The 13,048-nt window shown below is 33.6% G+C and overlaps 1 non-coding gene across 1 annotated transcript; it reads right to left on the minus strand.

Moving 5' to 3' along the window:
• Window positions 1-11,583: 11,583 nt before the first annotated feature.
• On the minus strand, window positions 11,584-11,690 carry LOC126666374 (small nucleolar RNA R71). Its single transcript, XR_007637877.1, has one exon. It is a non-coding gene; the product is annotated as a small nucleolar RNA R71 (small nucleolar RNA).
• Window positions 11,691-13,048: the final 1,358 nt, after the last annotated feature.

The following is a 13,048-nucleotide window of genomic DNA, read 5'->3' on the forward strand; positions in this document are numbered from 1 at the left end:
CTAGGTAAGAGAACAAAGGTTAGCTGCAATTTGAGCAGACTTTTTTTATTTCTTGAATTTGATACATAAATTAACTGTTTATTTGAAAGGTTAGCTGCAAATTGGAGTTTGACCATTTGGATTTAGTCTATCTTGGGGATGTAATTGACTCCAATTTGAATTAATAATACTCAAATATAATTTGATGTTAACCGAGTCGAGATTAAAAATCTCACTATCAATTTATCATGTTGAGCTCTAAAAATATGTATTGATTAAATTGGAGTCAAATTTTATAAACAAATCAAATTTTAATTTAATTATAGTTGATTACAGGGTAAGTCTACCAGCCAAAGATGGCTGTGTTTTAACAGCCGGCTGCAGGTGTTGTACTTATTATATTTGTTTATTGAAAATAATTTGGCGTTATTTATTCAATGTATGAACTGGTATGCACTAATTGAATTTCTTTTGTATGCTTCATAAAATGTTTCAGCCGCTTTATACTTTCCATTTATATAATCTGGACTTTCTATTTTTGTCTAACTTTAAATAATAGTAGTAATAAATTATATGGTGATTTGCATAACTTTTTTGCTTTTATAACAATTTAAGCACAGTTTCTTTCTCTAAAAAAAAGCACAGTTTCTAATTTTTAAAAATTGACAAAAAAGGGCCAACTTTTTATAATTTTTCTAGCACTAAATTTTCTTTTTCAGCAAACGATATCGTTTTGGCGGCTTTTAATGACGGAAAGACATAAGATAATATTAGACTGCAAAATGTTAAAAAAATTAAAAAAATTGAGTTATTTTATGTCAAGTTTAAATATTGTATTTAAATTGCAAAAATGAAAAAAATAACATATGCAGATAACTCTAAATTATATAGTTACTTACATTAGATACATATAGTTGTTGAAAAATTAATAATACGACTATAAAATATAGAGCAAATTATGTTAAGATCCCTGAATTATATCATAATTAATAGTTTGGTATTTCTAATTTTAAAAATTTATTTAATGGTCCTTCAGTTTTAATTCCGTTAACTATTAGGTCCCTCCATTAATTTTGACACTATTTTCAAACGATTTAATATCCCACCTTTAGTTTTATGAATGATTTGTTTTCTCACTTTTAATTTTATTAAACGATTTGATCTCTCACTTTAAACGATTTAGTACCCGAGTTTTAATCCATTAAACGATTTAATCCCTCAAATTAACAGAAGGATCTCTCAGTAGACGGAATAAAAATTGAGGAACCATTTAGTAGACTTTTGAAACAAGGGGTACCAAATTGTTAATTATAGTATATCTCAAGGCCTCTAAGTAATTTGCTCTATAATAGAAATATTTTATTGATTTATAGATAATATGAATTTCAATAAAAATATCCATACATCATTTGTAGAATAAAATATCATTTTATCCTTTTAACTTGGCAAAAAAAAGTCATTTTTAAGTGATCGTTTCAATTAAGAAGCTGGCATTTTCGTATTATATATGATGTTGTGAGATTAGTCGTAGCAAAATAGTAGAAAATTAATTAAAAAATTAAGGTTATGGTAAAAATTAGAATCGAAGTAAAACAAATACAAAATTTACATGGTTCGTTAAAGACTAATCCACGGGCGAAGTAATAAACTGACAACTGAGCTCGTCTGATGTATTGATGGATTCTTAATTCCTTTGTCCTTGTTCATTTGTTCTTCGAGTGTCCATTGCAGGGAGCAGCGACATCGGATTTGAGGAGCAGCGATGACAGTTTGGAACAACGGCGACACTTATGTTTTATAGCTGTTGTATTTTGTCAAAATCAGTTGTTGGTGGTTTGATTTGATTGTCATATTTTATGTGATGATTTTGCTTCCTAACTTTACAGTTGGCGCTTCTCAATTGTCTCCGAAAATTTCAGGGCCATTGATGGTGGCAATGTCTGATGTTGGGCAATGAGTGGCGCTCGGAAAGAAGAAGAAGATGATGGAAATAATTAGATTTAGGTGGATCAAGTTTAAGTAAGTTTAGAGGCAGTTTAGATTATTTAGAATTGGTTATGATTAATTAGATTTTAAATTAGGATTGTAATTAGGTTTTGATTAGATTTAATTAGAGCTAATTAGGATTAATTAGATTTAATTATATTAAATTAATTATGTTGTTTTTCTTATCAGAGGTGTGAAGTTGATGTGAAAATAATAATTTTCGAGTTGAAATGATTCACTTTATTTAAAGATTATTTTTTAAATTATATTGTGCCAAATTGAAGGGTTAAAATGATCCTTTGTTCATTATTTGTATGTATTTGATAAATGCTTTACTTTGGTTAGGAGATTCATGACCGACACACCCATGCCAGTTGAGAAGTTGCATAAATAAGATCTCATGTTTTGACGAAGCTGCGGTCAAACAAATGTGGCAGCTGTTGTTTTTATGATGCCGTTTCTTAGTCCAATTGTTCTATTTTCACCTCCAACCTTTCAATAACACCATTATCTATTTATATTATCTATTTGTATAATTTTCTTTTCTTCAGAAAATAATTACCTGTAATTCCACGTGTCTTCACAGTTTTACATACTAAAAGATAAAAGAACAAAAAAAAGAGGATAATCAGAAAAGAATAATGTAATAAAACAATTTAAAATATAATCTCTTGAAAATAGAAAAACAACCGCAAAGAATCAACTGCCGATAGCTAAAAATTATATGATCCTTAATCGCAATTTCTATAATTTTGCTCATGGTTTATTATAATGGTAAATAAATAATTATATATTATTTCATACAATTATAGTTTGATTAAAGGGTCATCACAATTTTTGTATTTGCACAACAGCTGATGAAGACATTCAGTCATTTTATTAAATTAAAGATTTCATAATAGGGTCCCAACGCTTCATTTTCTAACTCGAAGATCGATTATTAATCGTGAAAATGATAAATGTTCTATATATGCCAAGAGGAAGAAATTCAAGTACATTTATTCATTCATTGCCGTTTCGTAGAGAGTATGGTGTAACATTCGTCATAAGCTAGATATCATGTGAGTTTTTCGGAACACTTTTATCGGTTTTTATATGCAATGGATGGAGATTGTTCCTAGGGATCTATTATGAGTTATGGCAAATTCTATGGTTTTTAATTGTGTGGGAAATTTGGAAGCATCGTAACAATCGTGTTTTTCAGGGAAAAACAAACTTAAGCATGAATGTTACCTTCAATAGTTTTTCTAGAGCGCCTTTTTTATTCAAATGTTTTAATAGGAGTTTTTCTTATTCATGATTTGATTTTTTTATAAATCTTTTTTGAATTCTTTTTTAAAATTGTATATTTTAATTTTTTTTCTCTAAGTCATAGTCTCTAGTATGTCATTTAAATGTGCCACTTTTTATGCGAAAATTTTAAATAGGAGAATTTTTGCCGCTTTTTACGGTTTTTTAGTATAATATTCGATTCATCAAAAAAAAATTAAAGATAATATTTTGTAGTTTTATACAAATAAGATGATTTTTATATTAGTTAAAAAGAAAAATAAGTCATTTTAGTTTAAATTTTTAAATTTTATAATCTTATTGTCAATAGATTTTTTAAAAAGATATTATTAGGTTCAATTGATAATAATTAAGTATGAATTAACTAACTTTAACCTATAAATTCATAATCAGAAATGATTATTTGCTCAGTAACTTTTGTTGGTTGCTTGAAGATTCAGAGATATGTAATGACGTGTCACTCTGGCATCCTAAAATGGACAAATACATAAAAAGAAATGGAGAATTTTTCTTAGTTTGGACGTCAGAAATAGCAAATGGTTGCGCCTCATTTGCATGTCTATCCAAACAAGTTATGGTCATTCTGTTTTATCCACAACACACTTCATTAATCCTTTCGGCGGCTTCTAGAATTCATCAAATCCATCAAAATATATAATCTGTCTTTAAAAATAAGTCGTGACTATCAATATATAGATGGGCGCTAAACTATTTAAAACTCTATAATTGATTTACAATAAAAATTAAAAATAAATTTTATAGGTGTTAAATAAACAGAAAGAATTCACGTATTTAGAATCAATTATATTTTAAAAATTTCTATTCATCTCTTGTTCTGTTGCCAATAGCCATATAACTAAATTGGTCTGAATTCATTTCATCACATTATTAATTATGTCATATTAGTATATTATTCTTCTATAATGGTTTTATTATATAAATAATCAAACTTAATCATTTTTGTATAATTTCAAATAGACTTGTTTATATTAAACATATCAGCTCTAGCCAAAGCAAATATAAATTATAAGAATTCAAAATAATACCTAATGACCTAATATAAAACATAAAGAAAAATTTCTACTTTAAGAATTAAATTAAAAAGTGAAATTAAACAATTGATAGGGCTGGACAGACTTGATTGATCAAGAATTCGCAACATACGAGTTCAGACAATCACAAAAAAATATTTGAATGAACCAAAAACATAGGCAAACAGCTTAATTCTTTAAGAAAATTGAATCAAAAATTAACCAAACGCTAAACACTTTCAAAGGAATCAATGATCACCATAAACAAATATATAACATCTGCAACATTAAAAAAAAACTCCATGATGAAAAAAATTCTTGATAAAAGAAATAAACAAATTCTTAAAAAAAACATTTATAGATGAATAGACGATGATTTTTGTTCAGAAGGCGAAACTTATGTCTTCCCTCAAAATCTACTATGTGAATCTCTCCCTAAGGGTTTCGATTTTCTCTTAAAGAGCAAGAGAGAGAGAGTAACACTTCTTATATTAAACATATAAACATACTATACAAATTGACATATCTTATTAATTATTATATCATGATTAATAAATATTTCGTGTTCTTTTGATTTAAATCATACATTGATTTTATTTATTTTTTTGACAGTGAGATCTAACTTAAGTGCCTAGATTCTCCGCGTGCAATCATAAGATCGTTGGTTTGACCGGACCTAAATGAATCGGTGGGATATAAAATTGATGGCCCATAATTTTAGCATCCCTATTGTTTCCTCTCCAATTTTAACATTTTCTAACCGATAAACCACTAAAGCACTCCGAATTATCTGAGGACCTCATAACGACAAAGAAGAAGAAAAATCATATGAAACGCTGATGTCTGCTCCTCTCTAATCAGTTTAGTGAGGGAAAGAAAATAAAAGAGAGAGAATATAAAAAATTGTGAATAGAAGAAGTATGTTCAGGATTACACATAAGGTGGTTTATATAGATCTATCCCGTGTTACCTCTGAGATTCTCTTTTCTTGGTCTCCACTTTCTGTTAGCTGAGATGGCACGTTCAGTTGTGCCTCGAGCTGTGTGTCAAATTCGTGCAACGGGGGAGACCTTCCCGTGTGTCGGAAATTCTTTTGTGATCCCCAAATGTTGGGCACCTGTGCTCCCTGAGATACGACGTCTACAGAGATAATAGTTATATGCTTTATCTCGATTACTTTATTTATGGTGTATCGGTTTCTATTGGGTATCTCGGATGGCACCTGCCGAAATACTAGCTATGTGTTGTATCTCGGTAGACCTGTTTAGAGTATGCCAATGACTGTTTGACTTAGTGATATTATATGTCAGAGAAGTTATTTTGCTATGATGTGTTATTAATATGTTATCAACTTATTTACCCACAATTATAAGAGTTTTGCCACATGTATCATAATCTTTGAACTTTGCCAATTTGATCTATTATTTATTCGATTTTTGCCAAATATACCTAAGCTCATTTGAATTTTGCCAAATATACCAAAATATATCTAAGCCTTAGATATATTTGGCAAAAATCGAATACATTGCTTTTATTTATTTATTTTGACAGTGAGATCTAACTTAAGTGGCTAGGTTCTCCGCGTGCAATCATGAGATCGTTGGTTTGACCGGACCTAAATGAATCAGTGGGATATAAAAATGGTGGCCCATAATTTTAGCATCCCTATTGTTTCCTCCTCATTTTTAACATTTCCTAACGGATAAACCACTAAAGCACTGACGACTCCAAAACTCCGAATTATCTGAGGAATTGATAACGACAAAGAAAAAAAAAGTCGTATGAAACGACGATGTCTGCTCCCCTCAAATCAGTTTAGTGAGGGAAAGCAAACAGAAAAGATAGAATATAAAATATTATGAATAGAAGAAGTATGTTGAGAACTACACATAAGGTGGTTTATATAGACCTATCCCATGTAATTTTTGAGATTTTTTTTCTTAGTCTCTACTTTCTGTTAGCTGAGATGGCACGTTCGGTTGTGCCTCAAGCGCTGTGTGTCAAATTCGTGCAACGCGGGAGACCTTTTCGTGTGTCGGAAATTCTTTTATGATCCCCAAATGTTGTTGCGCACCCGTGCTTGATACGCATATTTTATATAGGGTTTTTCCAAGTATTTGATATAGTATTATTGCATATTTTTTTAGGATATTATGCTTGGAAAGGTGTTTATTTTGTAGATTTATGCGTATGGAGTGAAGCGTAGCAATTTAGAGCAAAGTGGAGAAAAGCTGGAAAAAGTGCCTAGTTCCCCAAAAGTGTCTAGTTCCTAGGAACCAAGCACTATTGAGGAACTGGCCCGGATTACTTTCTGCGAATCCTTTGTGGCCAATTCCTTAAAAGTGCCGAGTTCCTAGGAATCGGGCACTATTGAGGAACTGGCCCGGATTACCTACGAACCTAAAAACGTGAAAATCCTTTTTCAACGCGGATTTGGATCTGATTTCAACTACAACTCTTCCAACACATCAAGGACTCTTCCACTATATAAAGACATCTCAAGATCATGTATTATATCTAGTTTTTCATTATTTTCTATTCTACAAACAATTTGTCTTAGGTTAATTTTGTTTTAGTCCTTAATTTATTTTCAAGACTTAGTTCTTCGAATCTTTGATTCGAAGACTTGTGTTCCGAATAATTTCAGGTTTTTAATTCAAGTATTTTTCTTTCATATTATTTAATTATGTTTATTACTTTTGAGTTATTGATTTCTTCAATTATGTCTAGCTAAATTTATTAAATCTAGGATATTGTGAGTAGTATGGGTTTAATTCAAATCTGAAATTTAATATTCTATCTTTCTTTATTCTTGTAATTCTTATTATTGGGATTAATGCTTGTAATTACTTGATCACCAATTACATGATTGAAAATTGATTTGTGAGTAAACTGTTGGGTTTTATGGGTTCATAACGCAGCGGAATTTCAAAAATTTATCTAAAAAACCCAAACCAAAATCCATGTAATTCGAATTAACAGAATAATTACTTACTTGTATGTCGAATTCAACAGCAATGTAGGAAGGAAGGAGGTGGTTCACTTTGGTGATACCTGGCCTCGGATCAGAAACGCCTCCAAAAGAATGCGTCCTCTACGAGTATCCACACGAACTGACCTTAGCCAAAACTAGTGCTTGTGTGCTAGCACTATTGCTTCACAAGCAATTTCGAATTTTAGTGATTTAGTGAATAATGAATTTCGTGATTCTCAAACCAACTGCTTAATGAGTATTTATAGTGATAAATAACACTAGGGTTTGAGACAAATTTGAATTTCAATCTCATTGCAATTCTACAAGTTTATGTTTATCAAAAATCCTTTTTGATAATTCTCCATATATATTAATTACTATATTTATTATTTTCAAAAAATAATAAATTAAGGAAAACACTTATCCTTAAATTTCGAATTAATATATATATTTATTAATATATATATATTACGAATTATATATATATATATATATATATATATATATATATATATATATATAATCACTTAATCACATTGGGCCTGTACAACCCATAACTGTTTTGGGCCTGTTCTTAGTGTACGACCCTGTAGGTTCATATAACGTTGGCAGTAGGCTCGAAATCCCTATTTCAGCCCACAAGTCATAAGTGGCCTCTAGTAAGACATTATGACTACCCAAGTTATATGAATATCGATAATCCGATTTAACCATTTACAATAATATTTTAATCCCTTTGTCTCTCGATATCCAGATTGAATATAAGGCATGGTTATGTCATCCTTATAACATTCAATCATTAGTTTCTTGACTCTAAGTAGACTGAAAATGATAACTTCTTATCAATTAGCATGGCCATGCATTTTCTTCAGTTTATCTTCTTCAAGGGGCCCTTAGATATCTTACTCAAATAAATGAGGGACAAATTCCTTCTCAGTCACTCACATTTCTCACATAGTTACTTTCATATCCAATGACAATCTATTCCATTATCCCGTTAAAGATAATGTAAGACTGTATCAAAATATGAAATAGCTATGTAGAAATCCATGATGATTTCAAGGTCAAAGGATTATACTAATAGAACTGTAATGAGAATTACTTATGACAGTGATCTCTGTAGTTTTCTCACAGTGGGTCATCCAGTGCCTTATTTCTCAAATAGCACCTATGATTTGACTTAATATCTCATATACATGATTAGTAAAACATAATCATCGGTCAACATCATACTAGTCTCAATGTTCTATTAAGACTAGGGATAGATGGTATATAATTCTTTTATTAAACCTAAGGGTTCTACTATCAAGTCACATACTCGATGACCTTAGAAAGAATTAACCATTCAAGTATTTTAATCATTAATATAAAATGATAAAAACTGCCAATCAATAAATAATAAAATGATAAAGTCAAAACATGGTCAAACATGATTGACCTAGTGCATATCACTAACATAAACGTCATTAAAGCAAGTTGGTTGGAAAAGATAATAAAAACGTAGTTATAAAACATGAGTCCGTCCACTATATTTGCGTTGCGTGGCATGTGTGGATAACTTTTCTTAATGCTTTGTTTATGATTGTCGGGTTATTTTCTATTGTCCTCTAAGCCGTGACAGTAAGGACGATTCGGGGTAATCGGGTTATAAACGATAGGTTAACATCGTCTACGAAATAGGGGGTTAACAAGGTTAGATCTATCCGCGATTGCAAAGAATAATTAAAGTTAGGATTGATAGAGATTAGAATAAAAATTTGAAGGATTACCCATATGAAAACAATATTCTAGGTTTGCTTTTTATCATCGTATTTCCTTATTTTACTTTCAGTTTTAGTTTAATTAATTAAAAATCAAATCAATCAAATTCGTTAGTTCAAATAATAATTAGTTAACTATTTTGGTACTAAATACAATTCCTTGCGGGTTCGACTTTTATTTATCATTATATTACTTGATTTATCGACATCGTACACTTGCGATATTGTGTATTAGTGCTCCCTGAGATACGACGTCTACCGAGATACTAGTTATATGCTTTATCTCGATTACTTTATTTATGGTGTATCGGTTTCTGTTGGATATATCGGATGGCACCTGCCGAAATACTAGTTATGTGTTGTATCTGATAGGAGTAGAAATACTCCTATTTTCTAGGTACTTTCAGGTCTTTTTAATGCGTATTTAATGTCGAATTCATGTTATTAGTGGTTCTTATTGTTATGTCCAAGCATTTCAGGTATATGCATGAAAACGGATGATTTCGGAGCTTATTAGAGCGATTATGGACTTACGAGAGAGCCGGGAAGCGTTTGGAGCGAGAAACGACGAGTTTCGGGACAAAAGTAAAAGGTGCACGTCGTGCACACGTTGAGTGCACGGCACCCCTGAAGTTCCAGGAGTTTTGCACGTCAGCAGCACGGTGAAAGGCACGACGTGCCTTTGGGAAAAAGAAACCGCACGACGTGCGGTCTTGCTGTGCACGTCGTGCAGTGTGGAATTAAGAAAGGCACGACGTGCCCTTGGCTCCTGCACGTCGTGCCCCCTTCGACTGCTACCCCAGAAAATGACGTTTTGGCCCCCGATTGACGCGTAAAGACCTGGGTATTTTGGGAATTTCACAAAGCTCGAAGATTAGAAGAAACCCTAGTATAAATACACTTCTTAATCATTATATCGGGGTTCGCGACTTTGTTTTTCGGAGATTAGAACATAGATTAGCAACTTTAGTTTCCATTATTCATCAGTATTTTGTTGGATTATCGATTTTATTGAGTTCTTCATTATTTCTTATTGTCGATTACTGTTAGCGTTCTTCGAACAAGGTACGATTGATATTAATTTTACATTCAGTATTTTATTAAATCGCAGAATGAATCTTTCACTTATTGATTTTAGTTATTTCATTGTTATGTCTAGCTAAACCCTTCGTTGGGGATTATTAATCGTAATTATGCTTGTCTAATTGAATTGAACTTATGGGTTTTTGTTCTTGATGGGTTTTAATTATTGTGCTTAACGCTTAGCCTAAACTGATCACTTAGTCTACGCCTTTTGTTTTAGTTTTAGCTCGAGAGAGTAAAATTGGAATAGAACAATATAATTAAGAACGCAGGAGTTAATTGTGCGAGAGTGAATTAACGAGTGCGGGTTCCTTGAATTTGCTTAACAACCATTAAATTGATTTATACATAGGTTAATCATTGCGCGAGAGTGAATAATTAATCTAGTATTAGTGAGTTTAATATTTTTGCCTGTAATTGCTCGAGAGAGAATTTTAGGTGCTTTAGATTAGTTCGAACCTCATCAGAACAATACAATCCATAACCCAAATCAAGTCAACAGCATAACGAAGATTAATAATCCCTGCCTCTCCCATTATTGTTAAAACACCGTTTAAATTACAGCTTAGTACTTTAACTTACAATTGTTAATTTTTGTCTTTTAATTACACAACAAACAAAACTATCTTTTCGGCTATTCGAATCGAGTTCCTTAACTGGTTGTCTTTAGAGCTTTCTCTGTGGGTACGATATCCGGACTTCATAGTCTGTATTACAAGTTGGCATACGTACGCTTGCGTATTTTTACCAACAAGTTTTTGGCGCCGTTGCCGGGGAAAGTTTTCTTTAACAACTAAGTTGAGATTGCTTGGCTTGTTTTAGTCTTTAATTTTTTTTTCTGTTTTACGCGTGTGGTTTGTTGATTGTGTTGTTGCAGGTTTTCTTCTTCTAGTGTATGCATAATACACGACACAAAGGACTACCGCTAGAACCGTTTCAGCAGGACCTCACTACCTTTGAGCGCAGTGTCAGGAAATCAACACATTTGACTCAAAGGAATCTTAATATGGCTAACGATGATGATGTTCCTCCTGGATTCATCAATGCGGGTGATAACAGAGTGATCCCGCAGAATCAGAACGCACAAGGCCAGAATAACAATGGGCAGAGGGCGCCGACTTTGATGGAATTCTTTCAGCCAAATGTGGGCAACACGACTCATGGCTACTTTGCTCATCCGGTGCATACGCCGCACTATGAAATCAAGACGAGTTTCATCCAGCTCTTGGAAGCTCGTTGTCAGTTCTATGGTCTGCCGACTGAAGACCCGAATGCACATCTAGCAAATTTTCTTGAGGTGTGCAGTACTTTCAAGATCAGTAACATGACTGATGATGAAGTATGGCTGCGCCTATTCCCATTTTCTCTGAGGGATAAGGCGAAGCAATGGATTCATGCTTTACCTAGAGCAGGGGTGAACACTTGGGCAGACTTGGCCAAAGCTTTCATGCACAAATATTTCTCCATGGCAAAGACTGCAAAGTTGACTAGGGATATTATGCTTTATCAGCAACATGATGGAGAGTCAATACATGAAGCTTGGGAGCGTTATAAGGAGATGCAGAGGAAAGTTCCCCATCATCACATCACCAGGGAAAATCTGATCCAGAATTTTTATAATGGGTCCACTGAGTTGGGCAGAAGCGCGATAGATGTAGCTGCAGGCGGATCACTGATGAGGAAGACAACTGATGAAGCATTTGCGTTATTAGATGAGATGGCTATGAATGGGTGTACTTGGCCGAATGAAAGGGCAAGAGTACCGGCGCAAAAAGGAGTTATGGCAGTCACAGCTGATCCGGCTGTAGAGAGTCTGAGAGCGAAGAATGCTGCTCTGCAGGCTCAGGTGGAAATTCTTATGAGGCAGACTGCAGGAATGAATATGGGTAATGTGGCAGCAATTCAAAGTAGCTGTGAAGTATGTGGAGATCCTACTCATGTGTCAAGTGAATGCTATGTGATGGGACATGCTTTTAATGAGCAAGTCAATTTCGTGGGAGGACAGAGACAGGGTAATGACCCATATGCTGCTACTTACAACCCAGGCTGGAGGAATCACCCGAACTTCTCATGGAAGGATAATGGGAATAATGCCAACAATCAGGCTGGTCCAAGTTTCCAAGGAGGACAGAGGCCACAACATAATCAGGGCAACTTCCAAAATCATGGGAACTTCCAGAACCAAGGGAATTTCCAACATCAGAATGTGAGGCCACCACATCCACCTGGCTTCCAGCAGAGAGAGCAGGGCGAATCTCTCCATAGCAAGTTTGACAAGATGATGGAGATGATGATGAAGAAGGACGCCGAGACGCAGCAGACATTTAAAAATCATGCTGCCACCATCCATAATCTTGAGGTGCAAAATCAGCAAATGGCTAAAGCTCTGCAAAGCAGAAGTCAGGGGGGTTTACCATCCACTACTGAGGAAAACCCCAGAGAGCATATCAAGGCTATTGAGTTGAGAAGTGGGAAAGCGCTAGATGATCCATACGCAGGACGTGCGACAGTTGAGGCAGAAAAGGATCAGTGTGAGGGTGGCGAACCTGAAAAGGTAGTTGCTAAACCACCCCCACCACCTCCTTTTGTGCCAAAGGTGCCATTTCCATACAGAGTGAAGAAGCCGCAAGACACTTGGAAGTTTCACAAATTTCTTGAAACTTTCAAGAAGCTACAGATTAACATCAGTCTGGCAGACGCATTGAGAGAGATGCCGCACTATGCAAAGTTTCTCAAGGAGATCATCACCAACAAGCGGAGTTGGGATGCAGAGGGACCAGTACCGATGACAGAAAACTGCAGCTCAATCATATTGAGCAGTCTACCGACCAAGCTTAAGGATCCAGGAAGTTTCACTATCCCTTGTACTATCGGTAACATGCAGTCTGTTAATTGCCTTTGCGATTTAGGTGCTAGTATTAATTTGATGCCCTTATCCCTTTTTC

This window comes from Mercurialis annua, linkage group LG1-X (genome assembly GCF_937616625.2).
Source record: "Mercurialis annua linkage group LG1-X, ddMerAnnu1.2, whole genome shotgun sequence".
NCBI lineage: Eukaryota > Viridiplantae > Streptophyta > Magnoliopsida > Malpighiales > Euphorbiaceae > Mercurialis > Mercurialis annua.